Raw genomic sequence first — 20507 nt, 5'->3', positions numbered from 1 at the left:
ACTTGGCAAGACACTTTTGAGTCGGTGAGGTATAAGCCTATAAGGGGTCATTATAGGGTTCATCCTTGGATGGGCATGAATGCGTGAATTCCTGCCTTGGATCTGTAATGGATAAGACGGGTTTCATTTCTGAAGTAAAAATCGTTTTTTTTATCGGCAAAAGTAAAATTTCATAAAGGCCTACCAGTGCTAAGCAAACTTTCTGAAGTATAATACCTGTCTTATCATTTTTGTTGGTTGGCGTTCCAACAAGAAGTTATTGAAGGTGATATAAGTTAATTAAGCAATTTTCCCATGGTGATTGTACCCTATAAGATAGATGTTGCAAATTTCCGAACCTGTTGTATGTCTTGTCAATTTGGTTTTTAAGCGACTTGCAGACTTGTTGGCACAAGAGCTTTGGTGCTGAGTAACATTATGATACATATACGTGTCTTACAATAAGATTCCATGTAGAGTAAGATAAAATTCCAACTTTAAACACCCTAATATTATTATAAGGTTGAGAGGAGACTAATCTCAATACACAGTACAATTCTCTGAAAAACTCTACCTCTGTCTGGAGGATTGTCCTGCTTTTATAGGAAGAACCTGATATGGAAATACCGTACATGTGTACCATAATACCTTTTCTTGTAAGTCTTTTGTTATTAGTCGTACACATGTACTATTACAGTTGGGGTTATTTAGGAAACCGCTAATCTCATCTTGAGGGCAGCCCGTCCGTGCCATGTCATCGTTATTAGCGACCTCGGCTTGACACGTCATCGTCGCTGGTGATCTCGTTTCGTCGTATCATTTCCAATGGTGGCTTCGGTTGGTATTACCCGAAGCCCCCATTCTCATGTCTTCGTCTTTGGTCAAATCCATATGCTTACATTAGCCCCCTGACTGTTTTGTCAAGACTTACAGGCTTGGCAATCAGTCACAGTTTGTGTAAGAGCTTATCCTCGGAATTATCAATCCAATGTGTCTTATTGCCTTCGTCTTCTCGTCTTCTTGAAGCCCCTTCTTAGTCATGACTTTGGCGGCTGTCTGCATTGCTTTGGTATGGTTTTCCGTAAGAATCGGAGCATAGTTAGACACACGTATGTTGCCTCATTTAAACCTTGACAAGGAAAACCCAGTGGGACAAAACCTTGTTGAATGAAAAAGAGTACAACGCGGTAAATCAATCATAGCTTGTGTTGTAGTTTTTCCCGAGATTGTCAACTTGATGTGCTTTCTCGTCCTTTTGAAGCCCCCTTTTGGATATGGCTTCAGGCCTCAGAGCTTCTATCTAAGCCCCCTTTATAGCCATCTTTGTGGTAAGTTCTCCTGCCTTCCACGTGTCTCCTTTTATCGCTGACGTTGGTCTTACTTTAGGTTCTTTTCCTAAGACGGATGTTTTGGTATAAATTCCTTCCTGGCGTGCGTTAGTTGTAGTTTGTTGCCTTTTCCTTTTTCTATATCCCTCCTTCTCACTCCCCCCCCCCCCCTTATTTGCTATCTTTCTTGATTTCGGGATGTCGTACCATCGAGAAGGGCATTCAGTTTTTGTAGGGGTGTCTCCTAGATTGGTAGTTAGCGGCAGCTCTGCAAAAGAGATTCAACGTTTTTAATTGGTCCGAGAAGATGTGGAATGTGTGTTAGCTCATCGTCAGGAGGTGCGTACTCGTTTTTTTGCGAAGTGGGTGGAGAAATCAGAAACATATGGGATGGCGCTTCAGTCTAAAGTTTCTACGGAAGCGTTGGAGCGTACTCATCAACTTTTCCTAGACATGGATGTCGAATGTGTGTCAGCTCGTCGGTTGTTGGATTAGGCTCGTGCCTTCTTGGAAGAGGTGGATCAAGCTACTTGCCGATGTCGAGAAGCTTAGTTGCACAGTGTTGATGGGTTCTGTTGATGGCTGCTCCCCTCCCCTTTCTTTCTTTTTGCTTTGTTTTCAGTGTTTCTAGCCATAATTAGGACTATTAATGACTGTAATTAATTACTCTCAGATATTCTTCCCTTATAAAAGGAAAGATTTAGCTGTGTTAATTTTGCGTGATTTTCTTCTTTTCTTTTTCATGATGTGGCGTACTCGTCTAATATTGGAGATAGCTCTCCTTGAACGTTTTTATCGGGTGCTCCCCATTGTTTTCGACCATTTTTGTGCTTGTCATGATAATTGGGATACCCTCGTGTTGAATTCCAAACGTCTGATGGATGAGGGTCGTGATGAGGGTCTCTTGTTGCCTCCCTTGTTCTTTGTTTATTACCGCAATTACCAGAGGCAGCGGTTGATAACATTCTTCCAAGTGCTTTCGGCACTTCGTGGGAAGGACTCAGTGAGGGTTGATCTGGCTCGGGCTCGATAGGAGCTTCGGTTGTTTCCATGATGTTTTTTCCCCTTTCTTTATAAGTTATGAATGGATCTTGTTTGCCTTATGTAAGACTGTAGTTGTTCTTCTTTGAACTTTATTAATTCGGGTTTGATATTTGTCGTATGCATTAGTGGATGTTTTGGATATGGCAATTAGACTTAATGTTGTCTGTTGTTACGGTACATATCTCTTTTCTCTTTCATTTCTCTTTCCCTCTTTTTCTTTAAAAAAGGGATATCATTAATTTTGTCACTATAGGATTTTTCAAAAGAGTGTCATCCGCCTCCTTTGTTTTGGACTCCACTTTAGTGGGATTATGTTGTGGGAGGTTCTGTTACGCCTCGAAGCGTGAGGGACATTTCTTATAATGTGAATTGTATCACTTTGGCATTTTTCCTTGTGGTGTGTAGATAGGCTCATCAACAAGATGTATAAAGATATATTTTTTTTTTGAAAGATTATGTTTTTAGTGGGTAAAAGACCCGGAGACGCCATGGCTTGTAGGAGAAAAGCAATCTTTTCGATTTTGAATTCTGTGAGTTGTAGTCTTCCCATCCGTTAGGTCTTTGGATACCTTTTATGGGGTCATGTTCATTTTTAGAAAGAGCTCTCAACCGGCGTCTTCGGGAAGAAATCCCAATGCCTTTTGTGAGGAACTGATTCCGAACATGTGTTGTAATGAATGAAGGTTGTGTCGGTGTAAGCCGAGATAAGGAATGACTCATGTCATCAAAAGTATCGTTGTTTTATTCAGAAAACAAGAAATATTAGAGTAGAAAAGTAATGTAGACACATTTTATTTTTGCCTAGGCATGGAACTTTTTCAACCAAATTCCATTGATTTTGAAATTTTCTTCCCCTTGATCTTAGTGCCATCATCGTGTTCGAGTTTGTAGTATCCATGATATAGGTGTATCTGTACTCCTTTAGGGAACTTAGTTAACCTCAAGCTAAGTTGAGGAAAGGATCCTATTCTAGGTAGAATTCCTAGTTAGGGAAGAATTTTGTTTTAGGCAATACTCTTAGTTTAGGAAATATATTCCTAATAGAAGTCCTTGGTCGACTGAGTGCGACGAAGGCTATAAATAAAAGGCTTTGGCTAATTGCTAAGGACACAGAATACTAGGCACAGAAAACCTAGAGAAATCTTGGAACAATACTTGTGCAAGCTTAGCAAACAGTTGAAGGTTAATCCACTGTTAGAGAAGATTGTGAGCATAACAAAGAGAGAATTGCAATTGTATTCTTGTTCATAATCTAGAGAAGATATTTTCTTCGAAATTACTACTTGTGTTATGTTTTCTAAGTTTCTCGTCTATTATTATTCTGAATTCCTCCTTTATAGTAATAGCTACCAAGGTACAAAGATCATAGGTACCAAGTTGGCATCGCGAGCGAGGTTAGTTTTTAGGGTAAATTCCTGTGGTTTATGGTTTTCACTAGATCTCTTTACATAAAGCTTGGTGAGGTACTTGAGAAGCTATAAGATGTTAAGAAAACAAGGGGATCAAGGATGACAAAGTCAGATGATGATCCAAAGGAAGGCGAACCACAAGCTATGGAAGAAAAGGTGGCTACGCTGCATACAGACATGAAGTCAATTCAAGTTACCCTTAAGGAACTGAGCGAATGTATTCGTTCTCATACACCCAAGCCGAAGACGAAGAAAAAGATTACACCTTCACCTGTAGCGTCGGAAAAAGACAATTCATAAGAAGAAGATGAGGATGAGAAGAAGAAACGTTATTTTCTTAAAAGTCCTACATCAACTAAACCTCATGGTAAGAGTCTGAAAATTGATTTTCGTGTTGATATATTCCACTTTATGATGGGAGTGTCGATGTAGAAAAATTGGATGACTGGATTGAACGTCTAATGACGTATTTTCTTTCTTTGAATATGTTCAAAGGAAAAGATTGCTTTCGCGGCATTGAAGCTACAAAAGCATGCTCTAACTTGGTGGAAAGCTTATCAAAGACAAAACCTAGGAAAAGGAGTATTGTCGTGGAAAAGATTCAAGGAAGTTGTAAGGAAACATTTTTATCCGGTTGAATACCTTGAAGAGAGATGGTTCAAGTGGTACAACTTGAAGCATACTTACAACCAAACCGTGCAAAAATATACTTCGGAATTTCATAATCAAGCTACGGTTTTGGATTTAGACTTGGAAGATCATGCTATCTATATGAATTATATACGGAAGGAGTTGAAGATGTTTTCGGTGGATACTATCTCCGAAGCAAGTATAAAAGCTAATGCCATTGAAGGCAGGCTTAAGAAATCTGATTCAAAGGGAAGTACTAAGGTGAAATCTCGAGGTACCACTATAAAAGGAGGTGAAAGGAGCAAAGAAGAGTGATTCTAGTGACAAGGAAGGTTTGACTTGCACCCACTGCAAACAAATAGGTCACATTATCAACAAGTGTTGGGTTAAGAACCCTCATCTAAAGCCTAAAGGGTTGCAGAGGAAAGAAGCCAAGAAGGCAGCACTAGTCACTCGAACTCCAAGGGAAGTCCATGGACTAACTGAACCCAATTCAAATCTTTCTCTTATGACAGGGGAAAAATAAAGACTTTCGAAAGATGATCTTAGGGAGAGACTCTTCACAGTGAAGATGCTAGACAAAATTCCATGCATCATCCACAGATTTATCAATAAACTCACCATTACACATAGACTCAACCATGGTTCGAGATTTAAAGTCTAGTCCCTCATAGAGGATGACGACAAGTCTCCACTTCTCAAATCCATGGTGCGGACATTCGCTCAACAAATCATTAAAACGTTCAAAATAGTGAAAAACAGTTTCCTCATCCAATTGGACAAAACAATTGATACTTTGATGAATAGCGATGGTCCTATAATGTGGAAAGAATTTTTTGAAAAATAGATCTGTGAGTTGGTCCCAAGTGTTGATTGATTGTGGTCTCAAACCGTAAAACCATGTTTTGGCCCTTTCCTTTAAAGAAAATGTAAACAAACGCAATTTCAGAGAGTCTTCGGACATATGATCAGGTTGCATAGTCCGACAAATTTGTTCAAACTCTCTTACATGAGTATAGGGGTTCTCAGAATCGAACCCTCGAAATATAGGAAGTATTTGTATCATGCTTGCATTTATTTTAAAAGGGTTATTGGTTTGAGGTAATACAATACATGATAATGGAATTTTTATTGACGGATACATGTATTCATGGAGAGCACGAGGTTGGCCCATATTGAAAACACACAAAGCCCACTATTTGGTTTTAATGGGTTTGGATTTTTGGGAAAAATGTTTGGTTTTAATGGGTTTGGATTTTTGGGAAAATTTTGGTTTTTGAAATAAGAGTAAAATAAAACTTTTGGTTTAAGATGGGATAAAGAAGAAAAAAATTTGGTTTAAAACGGGAGCAAGTAAAATTTGGTTTTTGAATGGGAGAAAAGTAAAAATTTTGGTTTTTTTTTTTTTTTTTTTTTTTTTTTTTTGAAAAAGAAAATAAAATTTGGTTTTTGAATTGGGAGCACGCCCACTGTTGGTTTAGTGTTTGCTTTGGCTCAGCTGGTTTGAAAACGTTTGGTGAAACTGAGTCCAAAATCTCGGCCTAGAATTTGGGTACTCGGCCCACTAACGAGTTAACCTAGCGTGATCGGTTACAAGCTCAGCTGGGTTTAAAAACCCAGAATACAAAATACAAGTCCAAATTAAACAAGCTCACAAAAATTAATTACAAACCCACAAATTAAACAAACAAGCCCACAAATAAATTATTACAAACCCAACAGAAAATAAGAGAAGCCCAAAAATTGGCTTTAATATTACAAGCCCACAATTAAAAAATTGGAAGCCCACAATTCGGGTTCTCTTAAATGGGTTACCTTTTAAGCACAGCCCAGCTGCTCTGATATTGTTGCAAAAACCCAGTTGGGCTTTGGTTCTTTTCCTTGGTGGCGTCCCAACAGAGGAAAAACATGTTCAGAACAGCAGGTCCAACAGCAAATGAAGTGAAGCAGATGCAAATGCAAATGCTATGCAGTGAAATGCAAAATAGCTAAGAAAAACACACGAAAAAACACAGCACCAATCCCCGGCAGCGGCGCCAAAAACTTGGTGGGCCCCGGGAAAGCGTATAAAATTAAATTAAAGCGAAGATGTGTATAAATTAAAGCGAAGTGAAAACGCGGGCCTACAGTAATACCGCAAGTGCACGGTCATCGGTTGTAGCTCGTGCAAGTACGGGTCGATCCACAGAGACTGGGTGTGTTTTGTAGTTTCTAGCTATTTTGGGTTCTAAATTTTGCTATTGGGCTATGAATAATCAATGGGCTTTTGAGTGCTAATGGGTTATGAATACCCTTTGAATGAGTTGGGCTTTCAGTGGTTTTGATGGGCTGAAATTGGGTTCAGTTGGTTTCTGATGTGAATTGAACTGGGCTTGAAAATGAACTTGGGTCTTTGCCTTAATCTAAACTGTGGCTTGGGCCTTTGGCCTTACAATGAGCTGGTCCTTTGCAAAACAGAATGCAATTAAGAGACAATGGCCAAAGCAGGGCAGTAAGCTAACAAGCCAAGACAATGGCTCTAATGAGGCAAAGGAAGCTAGAGAAGACAATGCTATTTACAATGCAATGCTATTTACAGTGAAATGAAAACAGAAAAGAAAAAGCAGCCCAGTTGCAGCAGCAGCAGTGGCTGTAGCACATTGCAAGAGAAGTGGAGTGGCAGCAACAGCTGCAGAAACTCAGATGCAGGAGGCAGCAGCAAGGGAGAACTGGCAGCACCAGGTAGCAGGCCTAGGAGCACCAGCTGATAGCAGCAGTGCAAAGGCCAAGTGTACAGCAGCAGCACAACAATGCAAGTAGTTGAAATGGAGGAGAATTGGAGTGGCAGTGAACAAAACAGTGTGAACAAGATAATGAGTAACAAAACAGTGAACAAAAACAAAACAAAATGGAACAAAGTGAAAGTGACACAAGGCAATTAGCCTAAGACAAAGAGTGAAGAAAGAACAGGGCACAAAATGACATGGCAAGATCCTAGGCATACAATTAGAGTGGGAAGAAAACCAGTTTGCTCACAGTCACTAGTGAGCACTAGTTTCTCCCCACTGCTCAATCAATACAATGCCTCAAAGCTAAACTTCTACCACTAACAGTGAACAAACATGATTAAACACAAAACTAAGCCTAAACATGCACTAAACATGACTCTTACCCTAAACAGTGAATTAAAACAACATCAAAAGAAATTACAACATAACTAAACACTAAACACTAAACATAACAGTGATTCAAACATGGAATTAAACCTAAACAGGATACTAACATAACATTTGCACAAAATCAAAACAATTAAAATTAAACTGACCTAACATATAACATGAAATTAAAATTAAACATTTCTGAAAATTAAATTGATTCTGAAAGAACTTCATTGAAACTTAAAGCAAACAGAAATAACAAAAAACAATTGAGAATTAAATTAAACTAAACCCTAATTTTACTGAGATAGAAATAGAAGAAACTAGAACTGAAATTAAACCTAATTGGAGACTTGGCTAGTCCAAGCACACCCCCCACACGTTCTACAAACCCCAGTATTTATACCCTAAATTAGGGTTCATCCAAAATTCCCAAAAATCCAAAAAAACAGTGAAATTAGGTTTTCTATTTTACCTAATTCGATTGGACAATCCGAGCCCATGCTTCTTTTCTTCTCTCTGGTCCTTCTCCGCCTCCAATTGTGATCTATAGCCTCATCTATTTCATCAACTCTTCACGCCTAGGGTTCCAGCGAGAAAAGGGGCGTGATGGGCTGATGTAATAGATGGCTAGAGAGTAGGGGATGATGATGATTGAGACAGAGGAGTTGGTGGTAGAGAAGGTGGAGTGTTGATGGAGAAGGTGGTGGTGATGGAACTGGTGCGGCAGGAAGGTGGTGGTACGGGTGAGGGAGGAAAGAGAAGGAGGATAGAAGAAAAGATTAGGGTTCTTCAATTTTTGGCTAATATATCCTAGGGTTGTTTTGGTGTGAGGCGAGTTCATCAATTTTGATTTCCAGCGAGATGAATCCGCTGGATGCGAACCTGGTAGGTAGATCTAACGGTGAGATGGAACAGAGCATGTAGCGACCGTTGGATGTAAAATACAACGAAGTTAACGGTGCAAGATTAGGTTAGGTGTTGTAGTGTTGATCGGAATCATCGGGATTTGATGCACAGGCCTAGAAGCGATCGTTGGATTCAACTACAATCTAATATGAAGGCTTGGAATTTAGGCGCTGTGGTGTTTGGCAGAGACTTCAGATTTTGATGATCTATGAATGAGCGACCGTAGGATGATGAGATGGATCCAATCCGACGGCTGAAGATGGAGGCGGTTTTGGTTATAGAAAATGGGTTTGGGTAAGGGTTTTGGGCCTTGGGTATGCCAAGCCCATATCTTCTTTAAGAACAATTCTTCCTTCTTGAGCCCATTCCTAGCTTTTGGACGTGCGCTCCATTCTTTGCGGCTTCCTTGCGTAATTTCTTCCGGCTTTTCACCTTCAGCTCTTTTCCGCTCCGCAAGTCATCCAGACTTTATTTATTACCTAAAAATGCAAAATTAAGTAAGAAAAATATTTATTCTTGAAAACAATGAAAATACAGAATATGGGATAAAATGTAGAATTAATGCACAAAAGATGAGTTAAATGCCAACAAAAAGGGATAAATATATACATATTTGGCACTCATCAAATACCCCCAAACCTGAATTTTACTTGTCCTCAAGTAAAACAAAACTAAGGAAATCCTAACTATACCACTGTCGCTGGTCTCTCGAATGCATTTAGCGTATGCACTAAGCCTTTTAAACCACTAAGTGTCCCTAGTGGACGAGTTGAAGTCTCGTGAAGGTTTGCTTAGAACGTACCTACAAAGTTCTAGGTCAAAATATAAGCTCAGATTCCATCAAATGTGACATGTGCAAAACAGTTTAAGCTCACAGCAAAATGGAGATGTCAATCTAGCTATCGAAGGCACAATCCTAGCACTGATAACAAAAAAGACATGTGATAAGAGTGTAAAGTGTATCTACACATGTGTAAAGAAAGATCTGAAGTTATGACTACTAATCACCAAGAGATAGTTTCTCAGGCTAAGAACAAGGTCGAAATCTAGCTAGCTGTCCGGACTTTACGAGAATTGTGAATGAGTTGGAGGTATTTCACAATTACTCGCGTTGTACATCAATGGCATACACCCTCCTTGCTTATTACAATGAAACAACAAAATGACTATTTACATGACTCTTATTTACATTGACTATTCTTTTTATTTTTGGAACAAGAGATGATGGAATTGATAAATACTTGATTTTTTTGTTTTTTCTGATATTTTTTTTTTTTTTTTCTGAATATATACATCGTTTTTTTTTGTATTTTTCTGATATTTTTTTTTTTTTTTTTTTAACAAGGAAACACTTTTGATACATATACAAAAAGAAACAAAAAATTACATGACACTTTGCAAGAGGTAGCCCTTTTTGATGCACCCAGTTAAATTCGATGGTTGTCTTTCTTAATGTAACCTCCACCTTCTATCCCAACCAACCAAAGAACAAGCTAGTCAAGTTTCGTTCAGTATTCTAAAGTGATTGGCAATCGTAACTTCCTATCAAACACCTTGAAGATCGAGGCCATACATGTATTGGTAGATCGTGCGCGTGCAAATTTCTTATCACAATGTGAATTGTGCTAGAATCAGGGTGCCTAAATATCTAGACTAAGACTCCTAATAATTACATATTTGCACAAGAGTCAACATTTCAAGGTAAATGAGCTCCATTTTTATGATTTTTTTAATTTTTTAATTTTTTAATTTTTTATTTTGATTTTTTAATTTTTTTTTTGGAATTTTTCAATTTTTTCAAAAAGAAGAAGGAGTTCGTTTTCAATTATGGCAAATTATCATGGTATCTACTCTATACCCCCAAACCTAAACTAAACATTGTCCTCAATGTTTCAAAATATGGAAAGAATTATAAAACAATATATGAAGAGGAACATGCTGAGTAGAGTAAAAGGAGAGAGAATACCCGATTGTACGGCGAAAGCTCGATTAAAACTCCGTTATTCAAGGCAAAAAATCCAACATATTTCAGCCGAGATCATATTGGATTAGCAAAATATATACAAAAGGAACAAAAGGGTTTTTAAGAAATTTTATCTACTGGATTATATACAAAAAATTCACCATACACCAACAATCTAAAGAGTTGAGGATCAACCCAAAAGACAAAGTGTAGCGGTTTCAACAACTTCACACATGAAAGAAAAGCACGTGAAGCTGTGAAACCAAATGAGCTACCCTCAAACCTGGATTTTTCAACGGGTAAAATTTTGGAAACAAAATCTCGCAGTTTTGGGGGTTCATCATGCACAAGGTCTAGCTCAAAGTGAACTGTGCTAGGGACGGGCAAACATGCAATTTCCAACTGTGGTTCCTCAAATGTATTATATTTGGATGAAAAATAGTCCAAGAGGACTTGGGAAGCACACAGTTCCAAACCTAGATTAGGCATTTTCAGAAAAATTGGTTTTACAATATCGGTACAAACCAAATCTAGGTTGGGTGGAAGGCCATCAGATTGTGACTTAGGTAGAAGAATAGGCACATCATTATCAATCAAATCAAAATCTCCTAAATCATCTACACATGTCACATCATGCTGACAATCATCAATCACATTAGCAAGATCACAATCAGAGTCATCAACATCATTAACAGATTTATCCTCGTGTATCGGCTCATCAGGGGAAACATCACATGGAATACTAGAAGACACATCATGCATTAAGGTCGGGGCAGAGACGCCTAATGTATTTGAACCCAAAGGTTCCATAACATTTTCAGTATAGACATGTTCTTCTAACATAACATCATAGTCATCATCATCATCATGATAGGGATTTTGCAATCTAGGATAATTTTCAATCCTAAGGTCGGAGCCATTACAAGAATAAAACTCTAATTCATGGGGGTGACTCATATCATGTGGTGTTGTTCCTGTTTCCCTAACGGATTCCCATTGATGGGTTTTCTCTGCAATCTCGGCTAAAAAATTCCATGCATCATCCACAGATTTATCAATAAACTCACCATTACACATAGACTCAACCATGGTTCGAGATTTAAAGTCTAGTCCCTCATAGAGGATGACGACAAGTCTCCACTTCTCAAATCCATGGTGCGGACATTCGCTCAACAAATCATTAAAACGTTCAAAATAGTGAAAAACAGTTTCCTCATCCAATTGGACAAAACAATTGATACTTTGATGAATAGCGATGGTCCTATGATGTGGAAAGAATTTTTTGAAAAATAGATCTGTGAGTTGGTCCCAAGTGTTGATTGATTGTGGTCTCAAACCGTAAAACCATGTTTTGGCCCTTTCCTTTAGAGAAAATGTAAACAAACGCAATTTCAGAGAGTCTTCGGACATATGATCAGGTTGCATAGTCCGACAAATTTGTTCAAACTCTCTTACATGAGTATAGGGGTTCTCAGAATCGAACCCTCGAAATATAGGAAGTATTTGTATCATGCTTGCATTTATTTTAAAAGGGTTATTGGTTTGAGGTAATACAATACATGATAATGGAATTTTTATTGACGGATACATGTATTCATGGAGAGCACGAGGTTGGCCCATATTGTAAAGACACAAAGCCCACTATTTGGTTTTAATGGGTTTTCAAAAATTTGGTTTTTTATGGGAAAATTTTGGTTTTGATGGGATATATTTGAAAAAGAAAATTTGGTTTAAAAATGGGAGCAAAGTAGAAATTTGGTTTTAAAATTGGGAGCTAGTAAAGTAAATTAATTTTTTTATTTTTTTTTTTTAAAAGAAAATAAAATTTGGTTTTTTGATTGGGAGCAAGCCCACTGTTGGTTTTGTGTTTGCTTTGGCTCAGCTGGTTTGAAAACATTTGGTGAAACTGAGTCCAAAATCTCGGCCTAGAATTTGGGTACTCGGCCCACTAACGAGTTAACCTAGCGTGATCGGTTACAAGCTCAGCTGGGTTTAAAAACCCAGAATACAAAATACAAGTCCAAATTAAACAAGCTCACAAAAATTAATTACAAACCCACAAATTAAACAAACAAGCCCACAAATAAATTATTACAAACCCAACAGAAAATAAGAGAAGCCCAAAAATTGGCTTTAATATTACAAGCCCACAATTAAAAAATTGGAAGCCCACAATTCGGGTTCTCTTAAATGGGTTACCTTTTAAGCACAGCCCAGCTGCTCTGATATTGTTGCAAAAACCCAGTTGGGCTTTGGTTCTTTTCCTTGGTGGCGTCCCAGCAGAGGAAAAACAGGTTCAGAACAGCAGGTCCAACAGCAAATGAAGTGAAGCAGATGCAAATGCAAATGCTATGCAGTGAAATGCAAAATAGCTAAGAAAAACACACGAAAAAACACAGCACCAATCCCCGGCAGCGGCGCCAAAAACTTGGTGGGCCCCGGGAAAGCGTATAAAATTAAATTAAAGCGAAGATGTGTATAAATTAAAGCGAAGTGAAAACGCGGGCCTACAGTAATACCGCAAGTGCACGGTCATCGGTTGTAGCTCGTGCAAGTACGGGTCGATCCACAGAGACTGGGTGTGTTTTGTAGTTTCTAGCTATTTTGGGTTCTAAATTTTGCTATTGGGCTATGACTAATCAATGGGCTTTTGAGTGCTAATGGGTTATGAATACCCTTTGAATGAGTTGGGCTTTCAGTGGTTTTGATGGGCTGAACTTGGGTTCAGTTGGTTTCTGATGTGAATTGAACTGGGCTTGAAAATGAACTTGGGTCTTTGCCTTAACCTAAACTGTGGCTTGGGCCTTTGGCCTTACAATGAGCTGGTCCTTTGCAAAACAAAATGCAATTAAGAGACAATGGCCAAAGCAGGGCAGTAAGCTAACAAGCCAAGACAATGGCTCTAATGAGGCAAAGGAAGCTAGAGAAGACAATGCTATTTACAATGCAAGGCTATTTACAGTGAAATGAAAACAGAAAAGAAAAAGCAGCCTAGTTGCAGCAGCAGCAGTGGCTGTAGCACATGGCAAGAGAAGTGGAGTGGCAGCAACAGCTGCAGAAACTCAGATGCAGGAGGCAGCAGCAAGGGAGAACTGGCAGCACCAGGTAGCAGGCCTAGGAGCACCAGCTGATAGCAGCAGTGCAAAGGGCAAGTGTACAGCAGCAGCACAACAATGCAAGTAGTTGAAATGGAGGAGAATTGGAGTGGCAGTGAACAAAACAGTGTGAACAAGATAATGAGTAACAAAACAGTGAACAAAAACAAAACAAAATGGAACAAAGTGAAAGTGACACAAAGGCAATTAGCCTAAGGCAAAGAGTGAAGAAAGAACAGGGCAGAAAAATGACATGGCAAGATCCTAGGCATACAATTAGAGTGGGAAGAAAACCAGTTTGCTCACAGTCACTAGTGAGCACTAGTTTCTCCCCACTGCTCAATCAATACAATGCCTCAAAGCTAAACTTCTACCACTAACAGTGAACAAAACATGATTAAACACAAAACTAAGCCTAAACATGCACTAAACATGACTCATTACCCTAAACAGTGAATTAAAACAACATCAAAAAGAAATTACAACATAACTAAACACTAAACACTAAACATAACAGTGATTCAAACATGGAATTAAACCTAAACAGGATACTAACATAACATTTGCACAAAATCAAAACAATTAAAATTAAACTGACCTAACATATAACATGAAATTAAAATTAAACATTTCTGAAAATTAAATTGATTCTAAAAGAACTTCATTGAAACTTAAAGCAAACAGAAATAACAAAAAACAATTGAGAATTAAAATTAAACTAAACCCTAATTTTACTGAGATAGAAATTGAAGAAACTAGAACTGAAATTAAACCTAATTGGAGACTTGGCTAGTCCAAGCACACCCCCCACACGTTCTACAAACCCCAGTATTTATACCCTAAATTAGGGTTCATCCAAAATTCCCAAAAATCCAAAAAAACAGTGAAATTAGGTTTTCTATTTTACCTAATTCGATTGGACAATCCGAGCCCATGCTTCTTTTCTTCTCTCTCGGTCCTTCTCCGCCTCCAATTGTGATCTATAGCCTCATCTATTTCATCAACTCTTCACGCCTAGGGTTCCAGCGAGAAAAGGGGCGTGATGGGCTGATGTAATAGATGGCTAGAGAGTAGGGGATGATGATGATTGAGACAGAGGAGTTGGTGGTAGAGAAGGTGGAGTTGTTGATGGAGAAGGTGGTGGTGATGGAACTGGTGCGGCAGGAAGGTGGTGGTACGGGTGAGGGAGGAAAGAGAAGGAGGATAGAAGAAAAGATTAGGGTTTCTTCAATTTTTGGCTAATATATCCTAGGGTTGTTTTGGTGTGAGGCGAGTTCATCAATTTTTGATTTCCAGCGAGATGAATCCGCTGGATGCGAACCTGGTAGGTAGATCTAACGGTGAGATGGAACAGAGCATGTAGCGACCGTTGGATGTAAAATACAACGAAGTTAACGGTGCAAGATTAGGTTAGGTGTTGTAGTGTTGATCGGAATCATCGGGATTTGATGCACAGGCCTAGAAGCGATCGTTGGATTCAACTACAATCTAATATGAAGGCTTGGAATTTAGGCGCTGTGGTGTTTGGCAGAGACTTCAGATTTTGATGATCTATGAATGAGCGACCGTAGGATGATGAGATGGATCCAATCCGACGGCTGAAGATGGAGGCGGTTTTGGTTATAGAAAATGGGTTTGGGTAAGGGTTTTGGGCCTTGGGTATGCCAAGCCCATATCTTCTTCAAGAACAATTCTTCCTTCTTGAGCCCATTCCTCGCTTTTTGGACGTGCGCTCCATTCTTTGCGGCTTCCTTGCGTAATTTCTTCCGGCTTTTCACCACTCTTCAGCTCTTTTCCGCTCCGCAAGTTATCCAGACTTTATTTATTACCTAAAAATGCAAAATTAAGTAAGAAAAATATTTATTCTTGAAAACAATGAAAATACAGAATATGGGATAAAATGTAGAATTACTGCGCAAAAGATGTGTTAAAGGCCAACAAAAAGGGATAAATATATACATTATTTGGCACTCATCAGTTATTGACCGGGGAAGTTAGAAGAACTTACTTTCAAATTCTTTGGTGCAGAAGTTAGGATTGAAGACTATCAAACATCCAAAACCATACCCCTTTAGGATGACTTCAAAAGGAATGAGGCTTACAAGTTTCACAGCAGTGCACGTTCAAATTTGCTCTAGATGAGTCATATATTGACGAAGTTACATGCGACGTAGTTCCTTTGGATGTCTGCCAGGTAGTACTAGGTAGTCCTCACCTATGGGATAGAGATGCAACTCTACACAGGAGGGAACCAAAGTATACCTTTACCAAAGATGGGAAAGTTTTGTGATTCGGGTTATAGATTCTCCTCTTGAGGGAGCAAGCTTAATCACAGCCACTCAGGATAAGTGGTTGGTGAATGCTAGCACAAAGTTCATTCTCTTAGTGATCCGTTCTCTTGAAGAGGAGACGAGTAGAGTATGTTTAGCTGCCTTGACTGCTCAACAAGAAGGCGACCTAAAAAGGTTGAAGTTGAAATTCAAGGATTTATTTTCTAATGTCACAGGGTTACATCCAAATAGGAGTGTGGAGCATGAAATCATGTTGACCGGGGAGAGTTCTTTACCTAATGTAGGTCTTTATCGCACGACCGTCGAGGAATCTGATGAGATCAAGAAACAAGTCCAGGAACTCCTAGAATTAGGAATGATAGTGCCAAGTGCTTCACCTTGTGGATCAGCGGTATTGTTGGTACCAAAGATATATGGAGGCTGGTGTATGTGTATTGATTATAGAGCATTAAACAATATCATTGTCAAGAATCGTTACCCTCTACCTAGGATAGACGACATGATGGATCAGTTGGAAAAAGCTCGAGTCTTTACAAAGTTAGATTTCAAAATCGGATACCACCAGATGAGAGTTCGAGAAGATGATACCTGGAAGATTGCTTTCAAAACCAAACAAGGCTCGTTCGAATGGTTGGTGATGGCTTTTGGTTTGTGTAACGCTCCAGTGACGTTTATGCGTTTGATGAATGATTTTTTACGACCTTTTATAAAAGATTTTGTGATTGTTTACTTGGATGATATCCCAATATACAACAGAACTTGGTAAGAGCATCTTGTTCACGTTGAGAAGGTGTTTAAAGTGTTACATGAAGGTCAGCTGAAGTTGAACGTAGAGAAGTGTGAGTTTGGAAAGGAGGAGTTGGTGTACCTTGGATTCATTGTTGGTGGTGGAAAAATAAAGATTGATCCAAGGAAGGTTGAAGTGATCACTAAGTGGCCTAGACCTAGTACCGTAACTGAAATCAGGAGTTTCTTATGGGCTTGCACCTACTTGCGTAAGTTTATCCGACATTTTTTGAATATTGCAGGACCATTACATGGTTTGACAGGAGCTAAGGCAAAGTTTTGAATGACAGCAAACCGATGAAGACGCTTTTCAGTTACTAAAAAGGAAGATTTCAGAAGCACCGGTGTTGGCATTGCCTAACTTACAACGTACTTTTGAAGTTGAGACCGACGCTTCTAACTATGCATTGGGAGGAGTGTTGTTACAGGATGGTAAACCAGTAAAGTACCATTCAGAATTGTTCTCAGGTGCTATTAAGAACTACGCACCTTTTGACAAAGAATTTTATGCTTTATATCAAAGTATCAAGCATTGGAGAGTGTACCTCTTAGGTAAAGAAGTAGTGGTACATTCAGATCACAAACCATTGGAGTATCTACACGCTCAGACGAAACTATAACAAGCTCGGCACATGAAGTAGATGTATTACTTAATGACTTTCAATATTCTCATTAGGTTCAAGAAGGGGGTAACAAACAAGTTGTCGGATATGTTATCTCGACCTCCAGTTCGAGCATTAATGGTGGCCATGAGAATTCAGCCAATTGTTCCTCAAGAGTATGCAGAGTCATAAAATCCAGTAAACACTTCAAGAATGTGTTAGAAGGTGTAAAAAGTGGTTTGAAAAGCGAGGATGAACTCCGAGATGGATTATTATACAAAGGTCAGTTACTTTGCATACCAGAAGATGGAGATCGTTTACAGTGGTTGAGAGAGGCACACACTTCCCGAGTTGCTGGACATTTTGGAATGAATAAAACTCTACTTAACCTCAGGCGTTATGTATTTTGGCCAAAGATGCAAGATGATGTGGTTAAGTTGGTTCGAGCGTGTAAGTTGGGTAGCACATCTAAACCTTCCAACAAAAACGAGGGTTATATATATCTACTATTACCAGTACTATCAAGGCCTTGGGAGAGTATCTCTATGGATTTTCTTGGTGGGTTACCAAAGACCAAGTCTGGTTATGATTACTTGTTCGTTGTGGTTGACCAATTCAGCAAGATGATTGCATTAATTCCATGTACAAAGACGGTAATGGGAGCCGGTGCATCAAAGCTCTTCTTTGAGCATGTGTGGAAGCATTTTGGGTTACCTACTTCGATTATTTCTGATAGGGATAGTCGGTTCCTTAGTCATTTTTGGGATTCTTTATGGAATATGATGGACACTAAGTTGAAGAAGAGTAGAGCTTTTCATCCACAAACAGTCGGGAAAACAGAAGTGGTCAACATGACTATGGTTCACATGTTAAGGGGATATAATTATGAGCATCCTAAAACTTGGGATGAGAGTTTACCATATCTACAGTTTGCTTTCAATAAAGCAGTTCACAGTTCTTGGGGAAAATCTCCTTTCGAAACGTGCTATGATTACTTACCACCTATTCCTTTCGATCTAGTATATGCTAGTGACACCTCAATGACGGAAAAGGAAGGAAGTGAACGACAAAAGACACAAAAATTCTTGGAGAAGATATCTCAGATTCATGCGGCTGTTGAAGCACAGTTAAAAAAGTCACAATCCAAATACAAAACAAAGCATGACAAGCATCTTGTGCCTTGTAATTTCGGTGTTGGTGACTTAGTATGTTTAAATTAGGTAAGGAACTACTGAAGGGAGAAGGTAAGAAGTTGAAGCCATTGAGATATGGACCGTTTCGTATTCTCGATCCGATTGGTGACAATGCTTTTCGTCTGGATTTACCACCTAGGAATGTACTCGGTTATAAGTGCTGAATACTTGAAGTTGTTTGAACCACCATTACTCGATGATGACGGCGACGACACTATGATCTTACCACGAGTATAAGACTTATGGTTTGATAGAGAGGAACCACTCAAGGAAGACTGCATATTAAAGTGAAGAGTGACTAAAACGCGACAAGGAGAGAAAGAAGCTTTTCTAATTTGATGCAAATATCAAGTTCCTAGCAAGTCCAAGTGGTTTAACAAGGAAAAAGGGACTCTCGAGTTCCCTAACCTTCATTTTTAACTCTCACGGGAGTTCAAGTTCTTAAAAGGGGGACCCATGATATAGGTGTATCTGTACTCCTTTAGGGAACTTAGTTAACCTCAAGCTAAGTTGAGGGAAGAATCCTATTCTAGGCAGAATTCCTAGTTAGGGGAGAGTTTTGTTTTAGGCAATACTCTTAGTTTAGAAAATAAATTCCTAATAGAGGTCCTTGGTTGACTGAGTACGATGAAGGATATAAACAGAGGGCTTTGGCTAATAGCTAAGGACACAGAATACTAGGCACAGAAAACCTAAAGAAAGCTTGGAACAATACTTGTGCAAGATTAGCAAACAGTTTAAGGTTAATTAACTGTTAGAGAAGATTATTAGCGTGACAAAGAGAGAATTATAATCGTTTTCTTGTTCATAATCTAGAGAAGATATTTTCTTCGAATTACTAGTTGTGTTATGTTTTCTAAGTTTTTCATCTATTATTATTCTGAATTCCGCCTTTATAGTAATAGCTACCAAGGTACAGAGATCATACGTACCAATCCAGACCCCCTACTTTGCGAATTCGGAAAGGTCCATTCCAATTTGGGGCAAATTTCCCTTCATTATATTCTCTTTGCACATGTGGCGCTATAGCAAGTATCAGGTCTCCCTTTTCAAAATGTCTTTCTTTGACAAGCTGGTTATAAGATCTTGCTAATCGATCACGTTATTGTTGGGAGCGTTTTTCGACTGCGTCTCGACGTTCATCTATAATATCGAGTGATCGGATGCGATGTCTATCCAGATCAACCCCACTTGATGATAAGATCTTGGACGAAGCTATGACTACTTCTGCTGGTATGATGGCGTCTTCGCCGTAAACTAAGTTGTATGGGGATGCTCCTATGGATGTGTGTTTAGCAATTCTATATGACATTAATACCAAAGGACGTTCTTCGTCCCACAGGCGCTTGTTGTCGTAGAGACTCCTGCTCAGAATTCAGAGTAACGTTTTGTTTGTAGATTCGTCCTGGCCATTTTCTTGAGGGTAGTAAGGCGTCGAAGTCTTGTGTCTGATTCAGAAAGATTCTAGGAGGTCCGTTACTTGACTATTCACGAAAGGTGTACCGTTATAGGATATGATGTACATTGGGATCCCGAAACGACAGATGATATGCTCCTTGATGAAAGCTGAGATTATTTCCCCAGTCGTACCTTTTAATGGTATGGCTTTCATCCATTTGGTGAAGCACTCGGTTGTTGTAACAATGTACTCGTATTGTTTCTAGGACTTCGGATTGATTGGTACGATGATATCTAGTCTCCAACTGTGAAAAGTCCAAGGGGTGCAGACACTTTGGAGCATGGTGTGTGGTGCATGGATTAAGTTGTCGTGGATTTGACATTGTTCGCATTTCTGGACGTATTCCGTAATGTCGCTCTCCATTGTGGGCCAATAGTATCCTGCATCATGGATTTGGACGAAAAGTCTCGCTTTCCCTTGGTGTTCCCCATCATGACTTATTTTCATAACTCTGGTGGCATTATCCTTGTCGATGCATTTGAGAGTTTTTTGGTAAAGCATCTTCGGAAAAGCTGACCATCGATGATGAAGAAGCGTTTAGCTCGTTTTTCCAACTTCTTTTCCAACTTTCTATCGTCTGGCAATGTCCCTGTTGTTAAGTAGTTGATATAGGGGGTTCGCCAGTCTTCTTTTTCTGTTACGCAGCAAGCCTCTTCGTGTAATGGAGCTCCTTGACAGATTG

The sequence above is a fragment of the Papaver somniferum genome, chromosome 9 (genome assembly GCF_003573695.1).
Source record: "Papaver somniferum cultivar HN1 chromosome 9, ASM357369v1, whole genome shotgun sequence".
Lineage (NCBI taxonomy): Eukaryota > Viridiplantae > Streptophyta > Magnoliopsida > Ranunculales > Papaveraceae > Papaver > Papaver somniferum.
The sequence above is the reverse complement of the archived record's forward strand: the minus strand, read 5'-3'. Positions refer to the sequence as shown.